General features: G+C 35.9%; 1 long non-coding RNA gene across 2 annotated transcripts in view; it reads left to right on the top strand.

The window, feature by feature from the left end:
• Window positions 1-14,499, top strand: part of LOC141574227 (uncharacterized) — a 280,600-nt gene that overhangs the window by 88,268 nt on the left and 177,833 nt on the right. The window lies entirely within an intron of this gene.

Genomic DNA, 14,499 nt, shown 5'->3' with positions numbered 1-14,499 from the left:
AATACTCTCTTAAATTATTTCTGTGTTTGTACATAACCTCCTTCCACTATAAGATAAAACCCTTGAGAATAGGGACTCTGTTTTGCTCTGTTTTACTCACTCTTGTAATCTCAGTGCCTAGAAATCACTTTTCAAAAAGTGAGTACTCAAAAGATGTTTTTGTAGTAACACATATAGCTATTAAATGATGTTTCTTAGTGGCAGGGTATAGCTCAGTGTTAGAGTGCAAAAGCACGAGGTCCTGGGTTCAATCCCCACAGTACCTCCATTAAAATAAATAAATAAACAAACAAACCTAATAACCCCCCCCAAAAGCCAACCAACCAAATAAAAAAAAAAATGGTGTTTCTTTAGTTAATACCATGGGAGAAGTTGCTGTATTTCATTTAATGAGCATATAAAGGAAAAAAAATACATGAATCAACTTACCATATGATTGAGCAATCCCACTCCTGGGCATACATCTGGAGGGAACTCTAATTTGAAAAGATACATGCACCCCAATGTTCATAGCAGCACTACTTACAGTAGCCAAGACATTTAGAAAACAACCTAAATGTCCATTGACAGATGATTGGATAAAGAGGTTGTGGTATATTTAAACAATGGAATACTACTTAGCCATAAAAATCAATAAAATAATGCCATTTGCAGCAACATGGATGGACCTGTAGATCATTATTCTAAGTGAAGTAAGTCAGACAAAGAAAAATATCATATGTTATCACTCATATGTAAAATCTTAAAAAAAAAAAGATGCAAACTTATTTACAAAGTGGAAGTAGACTCAAAGATATAGAAAACAAACTTATGGTTACCAGTGGGGGAAAAGGAGTGGGAAGGGATAAATTGGGAGTTCAAAATTAGCATATACTAACTACTGCATATAAAATAGATAAACAACAAGTTTCTTCTGTATAGCACAGGAAACTGTATTCAATATCTTACAGTAACCTATAATAAAAAGAAAAAAAAATGGATATATATATATATGTATATATATATCACTGTGCTGTACACCAGAAATTGACACAACATTGTAAAATGACTATACTCCAATAAAAAAAGAAAAGAAAGAAAATCACACACACAAAAAATACAGGAATCAATGTGTCTTCTTTTAGGATGAAACACAACTTAAAATAGCAAAGCAGTAAAAGAGCCAAAAAAAAACCTTCAAGTATTAGCCAAATCTAATCCATAGACTGTTGGTTTTGTCACGACCACCTTGTCTTATCAGATTGTTATTATAGAAATCATTGGATGGTCATTTGCGGTTACTGGGGCTGTAAGAAAATTTTATAATTTATTTGGTTCGGCCCTTTTTAGTCCTAGATGAGTATAAAACTTGGTTCTGATCTTAGTCTGCCATTTAGTAAATCAGTGACCTGAGACAAATCTTTTAATACTACTGAACCTAACTGCTTCATCTGTAAACTATGAATAATAATATCAGCCCTGCCTGTCACATGGGGTTATAGCAAGTTTCCGTTTTAATAATGCATTTATTTTGTTATCTGAAAAACACTCTGCAATGATGAGTGGCAGTGTGGTCTTAGTGACAGTCCAATCAAAATTGTGAACAAATACCATTTTCTGTCCCTAGGATTTTCATTGCTGTGACACAGTCTTCAAGCTAGCCCCAGAATTTAAAGAAGCAACATAATTGGAAATCCTTGTACTATTAGATCTAAGGATATTTTATCTGATATGATAAAATATTAATTTAGTGACCACATCAGATAATTAACAGGAAATATATTATGCATTGCCCTTCAAGGACCTATGAGAATAGTCCATAGGACTTGCAAATTTCACAGGAAGGCAGGCCCTGAGAAAGTCCAGCTAAGGCAAAGTCTATTGACATCTCGAGGAATGGGCTGGTAGAGGATACCCTGACTCTGTGGACAGCTGGGATGTTGTGTTACAGAGAAGTAGATCACAGAGTGGGAGTGGTAAGGAGTACCTGGAGTTGGACAAGAAAAGAGGATGAGAAAATCACTTTGAATCATTAAAAATTTTCTTAGACCTGTTCTCTACTGTTTATTGCCTCTTGAGAAATCATGCTATTACATGGAATTTACATAATTATTAAAAACTAATGGTGGTACTATTCAAATGGAAAAATAGAAGTCTCCAAGATTATATTTCATTTATGAGATCACTTTTTTTATAGCTTTTCCTTCAGTTAGATGTGTTTAAATGTAAAAATACCTTTTTTAACACCATTTAAATTTATGAAGCAAAATGTAAAATTCAGGCATATGTATAAAGTTTTAAACATAGTCTTATTTAGTAATGATTATAATTCAAATAGATATAAATAAAAGAAAAAGCCGTAACTAGTTTTTGGAACAGAACTATAAGTATGGATGTAGTGATGAAAGTGTATAATATTTTTCTTTTTTGTGAATATAAATCCCTGTTCAATCTTTAGTTCACTTCTGCATGTATTTGAATATGTGCTGTGGTATATACCACTTATGAAAAATGCAAATAATACTTAAGAAAAGAAATTACCATTCATTTAACAATCTGACAGGCTTTGGTTTCAAAAAGGCTTGAATTATATAACAGAATTTGAGTGATGGAGAACAGATCAGTGGTTGCCAAAGATTAGGGTTGATTATTTAAGGCATTAGTATGAGAAAAATGTGGTATCTTCTTTGCAGTAATAGAGCAGTTCTGTATCCTGATTGTGATGATGGTTACAGAAATTTTCCCCTCATATAAATATATGCATAATACATACACACACAAGACTGAGTGTAGAAACCTTTGACATCTGTATAGAATCTGAACCTGAGTTAATGGTATTACACCAGTGTCAACTTCCTGGTTTTGACAGTGCACTGTGGTTATGTAGGTAAGATATAATCATTGAGGGACGTTGGGTGAGGATAAAATCATAATTCTCTTTACTATTTTTGTAACTTCTAGTGAGAAATTATTTTAAAATAAAAAGTATTAAAAGAAGAATAAATAAAAAGATTCAAAAAGAACTGCTGCTTTCCCCATTGTTGTACAAATTTCAGCATATTATCATTCAACTTGTCTAGGCTTTGGTTTCCTCATCTGTAACATTGGGATAATATTATAATTCCTATAGGATAGTATGGTTACCATGCTTAAACTGTATAATATATATAAGTGCTATATACAGACCAATACTTTGTACAGCATAAAGTTGATGCTTAAACATTGAGTTTCCTACTTCTTTCTGTGTCATTGGTTTTTAAGGTCTCAGGTGGAAGCTTGTTCAAAAACAGGGAGCCAAAGTGGGTGGCTGTATCTCGTCATCTGAATAGGAGGATGTTCTCTATCCTTTGAAAAGGTCTCAGTGCTCTTAAATAGTTTAGCTCCTACTTTGGGTCCTTTCAAACCAATAACCTCACAAGTTGCTACATCACCAAAAGAGAATTCATTCTCATTGAGTTTTTTCCTTGTATCTAATCAGTAGTTGCTGGGGCCTAAAGTTTATAGCCTCAGTTGCTTTTTATTAATTATATATTGAATAATACTTGATTTAAATATTTCTTCAGTAAGCAATTGTTAACTAATGTACATCTATTATTTTTTTTCCAATTATACTGCTTGCAGTCCAAACATTCAGCATTTGGGCCTTTCCAAATAGTCTGAGGGTAAAATAGTCAAAATTAAAACTAAGATATTCTCTTCCCTGAAGTCATACCTGGTTGTACATTTCCTGAAGGTGGACACTGCATTTTCTTTCCCAGAGGAAAAAGCAAAAATGACAAAAGCCTAACACAGGCTGAGCCTATTTCAAGTAAGTGGAGAGTGGAGGGGGAAGGTGTCAGCATTCTTCCCTCTTTGCTGTGCTTTGATCACTTTATATGTGAGATTCTAGTTAAAAGAACATGATTGTAGAAAGAAGCAAGTTTCCAGAAGGCCTGTTATATTAGGACCAACTGAGGAAGTTGGGGATCTTCCTTTTGAAAAGAAGAAAATGGAAAGAAAATACAATGAAAAATGACAAAATGCAAGAAAGTATAATATGGTGTGCATGTACTTGGTGACCATGTCTCTGTGTCATAGAACAAGGGAACATGCTGAAAAGCTCAAAAAGCATAAATTAAGGGTGCATGAAAGCTTCATCTATCCTCACAGTATATACTAGGGCTAAGGTGTGGTTTACTGTGAAAGGTAGTGATACAAGAACAAACTGGTTCACAAATGTTTGGGTAAGTTATAATTTTTTCCTCCTAAATCATAGACCTATATGGGTCTTATATATCTTGTTAAAAAAGCATTACATGAACCAGATAATACAGTAGATTTCAAATAACAAGAGTTACATAATATATGTGGACAAATAAATGAATGAACCTGTAGACTGACTTGACACGTGTTTATTGTGTGGCCTCTATTGAATGTCCCGTATCATTCCAGGAGCCCAAAATTCAGACTCGAAGTGTTGTGCTTGAGGAGCTTATAGTCCAGTTGATCGAGAAAACAATAAGCAAAGTTAATAAGTAAAATACTTATCAGCTTAGATGATGGGAAGCTCTGTGGTAAAAAATAATGCAAGGAAGTTGGATGGAGTTGATAGGGACTTTTCACTTAAAATTAAAAGATCTAGGAAAAATTGCCCTGAGGTGATATTTGCATGAAGATCCAAAGCAGGTAAAGGAATCATCTGTGCAAACATCTGGGGGAGGGGTTTTCCAGATGTTTCAGGATCTATGTAAAGGTCAGTATGACTGAAACAGGGTTATGGACAGATGTGGGGTTTAGTAGTTTTTAAAGAGAGCAGAAAAGTAGGTGGATCATTTTCAGGGGCAGTGCTTCTCAAATGTTAATTTGCATGTGAGCCACCTGTGTGTCACAATAAACGAAGACTCTGACTTAGGAAGTCCAGAGACCTTCCATTTTGTGCAGGCTCCCTCGGGATGCTGTTGCTTCTGGTCCGTAGATCACACTTTGAACAGCAAAAAAAAAAAAAAAAAAAAAAAAAAACCAACTGGGACACGTGTAGCATTGTGAAGATTTGGATTTACTTTGAATGTTGTGGATTGAACTGTGACCTTCTACAAAAAAAAAAAAAAAAAGATATGCTCAAATGCTACCTCCCAGGGTATATGACCTTATTTGAAAATAGGATCTTTGCAGATATCGTCAGTTTAAGCTAAGGTCATCGCACATTGTGGCAGGGAAGGGGGCATTACTACAATAACTAATGTCCTTATAAGAAGAGGAAATTTGGACAGAGACACACAGTAGAGAAGGCCATAAGAGGATGGAGGCAGAGATAGCAGTGATGCAGCTACAAGTCAAGGAACACTAATGATTGCTGCCAACCACTAGGAAGAAACTAGGAAGAGACAAGGAATAATTCTCCCTTGAGCCTTCAGAGAGGATGGCTCTGCTGAGTCCTTAATTTCAGACGTCTAGCCTCTAAAACTGTGACAGAGAAATTTCCCGTTGTATTAAGCCACCCAGGATGTGGTAATTTGTTACAGAAGCCCAAGGAAACTAATACACTGAGTGAGGTGGAGACTTAAACCATCAGATGGTTTGAGGGAGAAGAATGGCTCAATCTGGCTGCAGAGATGAGGCTGGAAGCAGGTGGGGCAGCCCAGAAGCAGGGAGATCAGTTTGGAGGCTCCAGCAGTAAACTGAACGGGCTAGTGAAGAGATGAAGGTGGTTTGAATCAGGGTGGCAGTGATGGTGGAGAGACAGGGACATCCTCCAAGTTGATTCTGAGGCTTGTGTCAACAAGGTTTGTTCATACAGTGTGCATTATGAAAGAATCAGGGGAGTTAAAGATGAAAACAAGGTATGGGGGCTTAAAGAGAAGGATGGAGTACGCTAAATGAGATGGGGAAGATGGTGGGAGGAGAAGTGGGGAGAATAATGGAGGTTAAGAGCTCTGTTTTGGGTCTGTGAAGTGTGAGATGTCTACTGTGCCTCAACTAGAGATGGCAGGTAGACAACGTGGTGTGTGTCTGGAACCCAGGAGTTTCAGTTGGAAATAGAACTATTATGAGTTCTTAAGAGAAATCACTGTATTTGGGAAAGATGCACTAACATTTTAAGATCGATGTCAGGAAGGAGGGTTATGTACTTCTAAACCATGATCTTTAGTGTCACTCCTCACAAATTATACTGGGCCATGTGTCCGCCCTTGACATTTCTGACATTTGTTGTAAAAAGTACCAAGAAGTAATAGTTAGGAGATGGATTTTTTTTTTTTCCTACTTAGGGCTTGCCGTAGCCCAAATTGTGTCAACCCCAGAATCTGTGTATTTAAGCCCTAACCCCTAATGTGATGATTTGTATGGTGGCATTTGGAGATGGGGCCTTTGGAAATAAATTAGGTTTAGATGAGGTCATGAGGGTCAGGCTCTCATAATGAGATTAGTGCCTTTATAGAAACAGCACCTGTCTGTCTGTCTGCTCTCTTCCCCTCTTTCTCTCTCTCCACCTACCCCTGCTCCTTTCATCAGCCCTCCTGCCTGCCATGAGGACAGAGGGAGAAGGTGGCCATCTGCAAGCCAGCAAGAGAGCTCTCACCACAACCCAACCATGCTGTCACCCTGATGTTGGGCTTCCAGCCTCCAGATACATGAGAATACTTTTCTGTTGTTTAAGCCACCTCGTCTGGAATTTTTGTCACTGCAGCCCAAGCCGGCTAAGACAGGGCTGTTTTTATAAATTCTGACTCTCTGTAACTTTAAAGCTTCTGAGATAAACAGTTGGTCTGACAGGCATATTCATTATTGTCTGCTAACTTTAAATTTGATGCCTCAGTGTGAAAAGCCTGACCTCACTTGGATTTGTGTGATACTTTGAAACCTCATACCAGATCAAGAATGGGGAACTTTCACTGTTTAGTGCTTGCAATAAAAATCAGCCACTCGGAGGTGGGCCTGTGTTCACCAGGCTTGCTGAAGAAGCAGGAGTCATGTTGCACGTATGAAATATCACCTAATATTTACTTGGATCACATATATTTTCTGTTTTTATCTTAGATACTTTCACCTCAGAAAGTGTGTTACTATCAGGAATTACTTATAGATGTAGTAATACAGTGATTCCTTTCATCACCATTTTAAGAAAAGTCTTGTCCATTTATGGGGACTGGAGGTGGGGTCGGGGAGACACGCGAATGTCGAGCTCTGCTTGTGACGTGGAAGGTATGTTTGTCTCAGTAATAGAAAAGCTGTTGTTACTGCAAAAAGACCCTGTAGTTCTTTAAAAAAAAAAAAAATGGAGCTGTCATTTTGACCTCCATCTGCCTGAATATTTGTCTCTCACTTGGTTTAAAACTCTGACAGGGAAAAGACTGTTTATCAAGCCCTCCAGGCCCAATATGGGCCCAGGAGGGAGAAAAACCCACCTATATTGAAATGGCTGATCAATCTAAGTGAGAAAACGATAGCTACCGTCCTGGTTTTCTTGTCCATTGCCAAAAAAGTGACCTAGTCTGACCTCCTCTAATTAGGCCACGTTGAGCAACAGAAATCCTACTTGTGCATTTTTCTAGGCACAGGGAATGGCTGTTCCAGATAGTGGGTTTCTAATTTGCCCTTCTGAGGAATGAACTTTGCATGGAAGATGATTAGGTATTTGTAATCTTTAGATTTTTTTTTTTAATTGATTTAAAGTCATGCTATTTCTAAGTGTTCCTGTTTGTACTTTGAGGTATTGTTGTGGCTGACAAAATGGTGTTATCACCACTGGATCTACGTGTGATCATCAAGGTAACAGGTAGCATTCATGAATTTTAAAATACACGCTTAATAAATTGGCTAGTATAGATAGCTTTTGTGTCACAAAACTGATATGAAAACTAGGATATGCATTTAAATTCAACACTGGCAGAGTATGGTCTGTGGTGTGTGCTGAGTCAGGCGTAGTAGTGAGATTGACTCATTATACATCAGCAAGTTGTATGTCGTAAACCTCCGACTGTGACTGCGACAGACACAGTGCATTCCTGCTGTTCCTATTTTATTTGACTCACTGTCATACACAGCTGATACCATGTTAACTTCTTGATCACACATCAGTTCTATTTCCTAAACCTCCTACAATAAGTTTGACCATAAGATCTATTTATTCATTTTAAAACTTTTTGCTAACATTAGCTCCCTCTGAAGCTACACTTTGCTCAAATAAGAGTCTGTGTCTCACCCTATGCCAATTACCAAGATTCTCTACATTGAATTATTTCTGTATAGCTGTGTAAATCAACACAGTTCCTATCTTCTAATTCAGTGCATCTCAAAACTGCAGCCTACTTACTGACCAATGGCATCAGCGTCACCTGGACTTCATTAGAAATGAAAATTATCAGGTCTTATTGTACACCTGCTTTATCTGAGCTGAGGCTCAGGGATCTGTGTTTTCACAAGCCCTCCGTATGATGCTGATGCCTGATACAGTTTAAGATCCACTGTTGTGTTTGGTTAAGTAATCAAAGAAATAGCACTGGCATGGATTACACAGCCTATGAAACATATTTCCTGATTTTCTAAAGACAGGGCATTAAGAAGCAGGTCTATTTTGGGTCCCATTAGATAGATTCTGTTACTGAAGATTAAAAAAATTTTCTTGTATGAAGTTCTTATTGAAGTTATTATCAGTCTATTCCAAGAGTTATATGTCCTGAGGGTAAACCTGAACAAATCTCAAACATACTAAGAAATGATCTAACACATAAGGAACTAAATATTACAATAATTAGGAAACTTTTCTTTTACTTAAAATACATATATTTAAAAACATATACGGTTTAAACATTCAATTTATTTTGATACTAAATAAGAGCATATGGCCCAAATTTTAAAAATGATGAACTAAATTCTAAGCCTAATGGGACTTCTTTCCTTTTCTCTTCTGCACCTGCATAAAGACCTGACCCTGAGTGGCTCTGTCGGCAATGGAAATAATGAGCCCTTCCACTGCATTTCACCTTTCAGTCATGTAATCTGATCACCAACTCTCTCATAAAGGCTCTAAAACTCGTAGGTACTGCTGACTTTGATTCTTCCTCGTGTTTGTTGCTCTCTGATGGCACATGTGATACTTAAAGAGTTACAGTCACTCCTTCAGGGGGCAGTTAGTATTTTGAAGCCCATAGTTCAGAAAATATTTTTCCACTACAGAAAGACTGAGGCTGGAGAAGAATCAAAAGTAAACTGTCAATCTTAAAGACACTGAAGAACCTTACAGCAGAGGAAGAGCAGGGTCACCCCTCCAGTGAGCTGCAAAGCTGGGACTGGTGGCTGGTACCATCTGCCCCTCTTCTGTGCTTCCAGCTTGCAGTCATGTTTGCACTGAATGGGAAAAATCTCCTTGGGGTGGGCGTGGGTCTGGCCTCAAGTGCTCCTGCTCAGTTATGGCTTCCTTTGCCATATGATCTCTCCACGGCCCCCTGGAATAATCAAAACCTTTTAATCTTACCTCACACTGTGAATAGCTGAGTGTCATACGGTGGTAGTAATTGGGAAAAAATGACTCAAACGTTTCCAAAATTTGTAAAGTTTTCATTGTCACTTAAGGGACCTCTGGTCTTTAAGTGTTTTGAAATACTTTTCAAAGCAACTATTCTCTCTGGCCAATGAGTTGTGACAAGTTTTCTATTTTTAACCTTTTTCCTTTGTAAGACAATGTTGGAAGAAAGAGTGGAGAAAAGATCAAATTGACTGAGAAAACCCTATACTGAATATGATTAAGTTTTTATTAGTTAAAAAAATTCAGTGTTTTCTAACTATAGAAGTGGCAATTTCAGGTTCTAATATATCCAAAGAATAGGAGCTCAAGTTAGATATTAAGATATCTTATAGGAAAAATGAATTTGATATATTTCTGGCATTCTTTAAATTGTGTCTAACATTCATACCCAGTACATTCATTTTTAAATGTATTTTAATTGTATTTACATAAAGGATTATCATCAATAGAGTGGTAGCTTTTTTTCTGTCTCCTTAAAGAGTCAGATGAGAAATGGACTGAATCATTATTTTAAAAAAATTCATTAGGCTATAATTAATAATCAAAATATACTGATTATCAAGATGATTTATTACTTGAACCTGGCTACCAAGGTTATTTTCAACTTGAGTTGAAAACTTTCTTGAAATTTTGAGAAATTTTTTTTCAAATTACAACATTTTTTGAGGGTTCAAGAATTTTTATTTCTAGTCTTTGGACATAGTTCTGTGCGATTATTTGTCTCTTGCAGTTGCTGTTCTATGGTTTAGAATTTCTCCATTCTCAACTGAATGCAAAAACCCTTATAGCTCTCAATAAGTAGCAACACTGGAAAGTAAAAACTAATGAGATATGGTACTCACTCTTAGGGAACCACGAAAGGTATTTGGAGACATACAGGAGACATTCTACCAGGCCATTGGATCTTTAAAGAGTCAGTTCAAGTATCATTATCCATGTGAATATTTTCCTGATTTTGAGAGGATGTTTTGTCTTCACCAGTATGGTAGCAATTACTGCATTGGATTGCCTATGATGCTACAGGTAGCATGTTAAAAGGGTATCAGAACATTCAGAACGCTGAAGAATTGGAAGTATTTTGGAGATGACTTATCTCAATATTCCCGGATTCTCCAGATAAAGATATGAAGACATAGAGAGGTTAAATGACATTCTCTAGGATGCAAAGTTAGTTGGTAGCATGTTTTGTGTCCTTTATGAACTTCTGAATCAATAAAACGTAATTATATCATAAAATGATTAAGTAAATCATTAGGCAGTTAAATAGTATTTGGTAATTAAAACTTTATTAATAAATTATACCTAAAACCAATACATTGCTCCACTTAGCACAATCGTTCCTTCTTAAGTATCCCTCTTTTGTACAAGTAGAACTGTATTTTTGCTTTGGCTTTAAACTCAAAACTGATTTAGATGATGACTTCTTACATCTAAAATGTGAGGGAGGGAGGGAGAATGTGCATGTGACTGTATACTCTGGATAACCTCTTAGAAAATGCCTAAGGCACAGTTTGTAATATCATCGCAAAATAACCAATGCTGTAGACTACATACAAAATGGTATTATGTGTATCAGCGTTGTGAGCCCAGGAGGGTGGACAAAGAGGGTTGTCATTGTAAAGCTACTGCCCAGCAGGATGGCTTTTGCAGGGATAGGATGACACAGATTATTTCTTCCCCTGTGAGCAAAGAGCTTGTCACCTCCTCAGCACATCCCTTCTCCCCTGCATGGGGTTGTGTGGCCCATGCTGACTTTCAAATCTTAACCTGCAAAAAAAATCTTTTTAGAAATACCTTCCATTACAATCAGTTTTGAAAGATGCTTGCAGGCTGAATTTAATGGTGAGTCAGTCATTGTAAGAGCTTACTATTTATTCTATAAAAGGGGTATGCTTTGTCTTGGAAAAGCACTATATGCTTAAATCATATTGGCTGTATTTCTCCTCTTAATTATCAGATGTATTCGATGTTCATTTTCTACTAGTATTTTCTACCGAGCATTTTGAGAGTGCATTTCACCAGCTTTCTCAATTCAAAGTAAGTATTTTAAGTACATTTATTCACTTAGTCATTCAGTTTTCTTTGAGGTTCAACAAGGTGCCAGATATTGTCATTTCCCTGATAATGTATGTGAGGCCCTGAAGGTGTTTAATGGATTTTCAGCTACTTTGAATATTGCCGTTAAAAGTTTTCAAATGGTTAAGGTTTTCTTTCCTTCCTTTATTATTTCCTTTTTTTTTTTTTTTTTTGGTCTGGTAAGGCAGAGATGCATTGTGCACTTCACTGGGGGCACATGTGCCAGACTCTTCTCTTTTAGTGATATTAGCAGCTACAGATGGTCATTGCCTTGACTCAATTCAGTCAAGCACCTTGATTCAGGTGCTACAAAATCAGTATTCTTTTTTTTTTTAATCAACCAAAGTCCATAATTTACATTAGGGTTTACTCTTAGTGTACATCCTATGGGTTTTGACAAATGCATAATAATGTAGCCACCACTATAGTATCATACAGAATAATTTCATTGCCCTAAAAATCCCTTGTGCTCCGTCTGTTCATTTCTCCCTCCCTCCCCTCTCCCCAAATCCCTGGAAACCATGATCTTTTTATTGTTTCTGTAGCTGTGCCTTTTCCAGAATTTCACTTGGTTGGAATCATACAGTTTGTAGCCTTTTCAGACTGGCTTCTTTCATTTAGTAATATGTCTTTTAAGTATAAATAATGTTACTGTTAATAGCAGGTGTATGTATTTTTTTGAATTAATTCTTATTTTGTGGTTGGCTTTATTCCTTTGATAACTATGTAAGTTTAAAAAGCTAAAGCTCTAAACATTAATATAAACACTGAATAGTACATATATGTAAATTAAAAAATATATGTGCAGTAAAAAAAATCTATCAAGCCATGAAAAACATGGAAGAAACTTAAGAAACTCAATAATAGTATTCTAATTATGTCATTCCTTCTTCATTTATTAGTTAGATGACTTTTATAAACAAAAACTTGTCCTTATCAAATTTTGATTACCCTTAGGTACACTTTCTAGAGGAAAGACAGTATAAATATTTTGTCTTTTCCCCTTCATTTTCCAGTTTTCATGATGATGACTTGGTTCCTTGACATCTTTTAAATTTGACCACTGAGTTTTGTTTTGTTTTATTTCGTGTTGTTTTAAATATCATCATGAACTGACGGAATTAAGTATATTTAATGTGTTGTAATTCATTGCATTTATTATCTTACTGGTACTCAAATGGTTGGTTCTCTCTGGCCCATGGGAGCCTGTTAAATGGATCCTAGTAGTCTTTAACAGCTTCCTTAATTTCTGATATGACAAGATATGCCAGACTAATTTTGTACATATCTTGATCCAAATCAGGAATTTGACATTTCTCCATGGAAATCTGGTTTCTTTTAGTGAGACATTGTACTTAGTGATGAAATTCTGGACACCAGATATGCTCATTGCTACTGAGTGGTCATTGTTTCCAGGCATTTTCAGTACACACACATGATTTCTGTGTGTGTGTGTGTGTGTATGTATATATCATGAATTTGTAGTCGTATTTCTAATTTAGATTTAGCACAATATGATTTTTTATTTAACTGTACTAATCTTAAAACTATATCTCCTTTCTCCTTAGGAAAAGAAAAAAAAACCCCTGTGTTTTCAATGTCACCAACGTAATTTCTCATTTGCTTTATCCCATCCCACACCAGCAGCAGTGTCAGAGTACAGTACCAGCACTATGCACAGAGTGCTAGAAAAAAAATTCTAGAATAGACTAAGCTCTCACTTAGCATCCAGATTTAACGATAAAATTCCTAGAGAATCATACAAAAGAAAGAGGTGTTAAACAGTATTCAAGAATATAACCAGTAAAATTCACAGTGTAGGAAACCTCATGGGACAAATGACGTGAGTTTTTCAACCACAAAGACAAAAAATGTAAGGAAAAATAAGGTGAAAATATACATTAAAAGAGGATTAAGAGATATTTTAGTAGTTCGTATGGACTTTATTTTGGAATTCAATTAAAACAAATGGTTACAAAAGACAGTCGTGGACTACCTTTCTGATGATACTAAGGGATTATTTTAAATAATTTTAGGTGTAATGAATTTTAATGATTTAATGGTTTTAGGTGTGATAATGTTGTTGTACTTGTAATACATGTTGAATACTTACCGATGAGATTATATGTCTGAGATTTATTTCAGAATAAATGAAGCAAGATTAGCCCTGAATTGACAAATGCTGTTGATGGTTGTTGGATATATGATGGTTGTTATACACTTTCTCGTATTTTATATTTCTTTGAAATTATCTATATACAATGTTAAAAATTCAAGTAGTTTTTATGAATGGAATTTGCTTTTTAGGACAGAATTGTCTTAGAATATATGTATAGTGTAATTTTCTCTAAAGATTCTGAAAATGTATATTCAACAGAGTTACTGGCTTTTAAAACCTAAGAATTTGGCTTAAAGTATCTTTCACATGCAGGAACTAGTATATTTTAGTTTCTGGATATTATAGTGTAAAAGTATTGTTTGGGTTGCTTATTAGTTTATAAAACAAAAAGGAAAAATTGATCAGAATATGGAAATGAGAATAAAGGTAAAGTCCAAAATAATGTTCATAGACTTTTTCCCTCTTTGGTCATGGTTGCTACTCCCACAAGTGAAAAAAAAAAAATGTGTGCTGTGAAATTCTTATGTCTTGTCCAAATTCTAGAAGCCATAATGAGACTTTGAAGTTGCAGCAAGGCAGACCCACTCAATTCTGGTAGCCATACTCAAAAAGGATGACCGAGAAGTTAAGTGAAAACATACATATGGAAGGGGGAGAACATAGCCCACAGCCATGTAATTTAGTACCCCCCCCCCCCGTGATTTCCAAAGCGCCTGATCTTGTTGGTTGGATGTTGTAGCAAAAATGTTTAAGTAGATGGAATACTAGTGTTTGAGAGGCTGGGAAGATCATAGTTTGAAAGGATTTTGTCAAACATCACGAA

This window comes from Camelus bactrianus, chromosome 2, assembly GCF_048773025.1.
Source record: "Camelus bactrianus isolate YW-2024 breed Bactrian camel chromosome 2, ASM4877302v1, whole genome shotgun sequence".
NCBI lineage: Eukaryota > Metazoa > Chordata > Mammalia > Artiodactyla > Camelidae > Camelus > Camelus bactrianus.
This window is presented reverse-complemented; position numbering and strand designations above follow the sequence as displayed.